Source organism: Trachymyrmex cornetzi, unplaced genomic scaffold, assembly GCF_001594075.2.
Source record: "Trachymyrmex cornetzi isolate Tcor2-1 unplaced genomic scaffold, Tcor1.1 scaffold913, whole genome shotgun sequence".
Lineage (NCBI taxonomy): Eukaryota > Metazoa > Arthropoda > Insecta > Hymenoptera > Formicidae > Trachymyrmex > Trachymyrmex cornetzi.
The window spans coordinates 13,018-15,216 of record NW_017300260.1 but is presented as its reverse complement, the minus strand read 5'-3'; positions in this window follow the sequence as shown (position 1 = coordinate 15,216).

The window sequence follows — 2,199 nt, the reverse complement described above, 5'->3', positions numbered from 1 at the left end:
TGTCTTAGGTTAAGAAAACATTAATAATTTAATTTTCTGTTAAAACTGAAATATTTCTATTATAATTTTGTTACCAAAACCCTCTTAATAATAAAAACTTACCTTATAATAAAAAAACTCTCTAGTATATACCTATTTTTTTCTCTGAAAATAGTTCAAACGTAATATATTAGTATTGGTACTTTTTATCCCATTATGTGGAACTTCTTGCCCCACATACGGGGTAAGAAGTGCCGAATGACTTCCTCTGTAAAATTTACGATATCTTTGTAATGAAGGGTATATATGCATACTTTCTTGCATGTATTTTATAGTCAAAGGACTCTAGTTTCGAAAAATATCAACACTATCTGTGTGAGTTAAATATTCTTTATTTTATAGTAAAAAATATCAAAAGTGGCCCTTTACTCCCCTGTCTACCCTACTTATAATTTCTGAATGACAAGAAACATAATTGTAATGAAATAATGATAAAAAAATGAACTTTGAATATATAGGCATACAAACTTTCTTAACCTAAGTCCTAAATTATTGATAACTTTGTCTATTTAACCAAAAATTTTATACACTTATAATTTTTACAAATTTATGAAAATTTCTTTTTTATATAAAGAAATATAATTACTTTTTATGTGTTTGATAAAAATAACCCTAAACTTCGTTTTTCATTCAAATATTGCAATATGATCACAGTCATTCCACTATCACCATTACCCATAGTGACCCTACACTAACTTTAAGCAAAGATATGTACATTAATTTAAAGTATATATTCAATATCGCGAATACGCTCTAAAAAATATTGGTGTGGATTTAATACTCATGCGGTGTCTGTATAATTTTCACTGTATTTGTGTTAATATTAACATCAATATGATGTGGATTTCATACCTTTGGTGTTTATATCAACATCGTCATGGTATAGATTTAAAACCCATGTTAAATTCATATTGATGTTAATATTAACATCAACACAGTGAGAATTATACATACAGACACCGCTATTTTTGGGAATGCACCAGATAAAAAAATTTCGGAGCAAATATCGATTAGAGTTAATGACATTATTATTGTCTATTGTTCTGTTTGAGACATTCGCAGATAACAACGGGAAGTATTCGCAGAAATTTACGGTTAAATAAAAAAAAGAGAGAGAGAGAGAGAGAGAGAGAGAGAGAGAGAGAGAGAGAGAGAGAGCAGCAAGAGTTTAGCAATTCGTGACTTTTTTTCTGTAGATACATCCGCGAGAGTATTAGGTAAACATATTTCTCTCTCCTCTTTGGGCTTTCCTCTCTCATTGTCAAAAGAACATATATCGCAAGGCGAGGCAGACGAGCGGTCCTCCGTCCTGTTCGTCCTTGCTCCAACTCCTATATCATTCCTTCTCCCTTTTCATAGTTCATATATCAAACGCTTAGGCAAGGCGGCGACACATAAATACCGATACGCGGTGTATAAAAGCCCGCACCTCGGCAGGATGTATCCTCGCTCAGTAGATAAAATATATTAACCCACCTCTCGGGAGAGACTGCGCGACTGTTGCCGCGTGGGTTTCACGATTTTCGGGGACACTTCCCTCTCTTCGTTCTCGTCGTTTCTCGCTTCTTCGCCTCGAGATGACTTACGATGAGCGGCGCGCTTTAAGGGGATGCTGGAGTCTTCTTTTTTACCGATAAAGCAAGTTTATGTTCCTTGCGCGGTTTTTCGAATTAGTTGCACAGAATAAAAATTCCTTCTCCACGATTGAAATATCCGTGCTAATGTACCTGCTCCTGGTGTATTTTGTGTCCAAAACTGGGAAAAATAATAAATTACAGATTTCTGTATCCATGTGCTATCAGCTCACCAAACATTTACTTCGTGAAAAAATTATATGCACGTTATATGCTTGAAATTAGGGCAGGAGCACATGTAGAATAAACAGACGAATACTTCGTATCTTTAGTCGTATCTTTAGAATCAAGTTTTGACGCCTAAATAAAAAGATTAGTGCAAGGAGCGAAATTGTGTGTCTAGCGCGTGAGAAATCGACGATGTACGACAGTTTAGACTGTTTATCTATGAAACTGAGCAGTATTTTAGTTGATCTCTTTCTAAGAGATGGCGTTGCAATATGTTAGATAAGGACAGATGAATGCGTTTGAATGAGACACAACGATATATAATAAGTATAAGAAATGAATGAAAGATGGCACTATT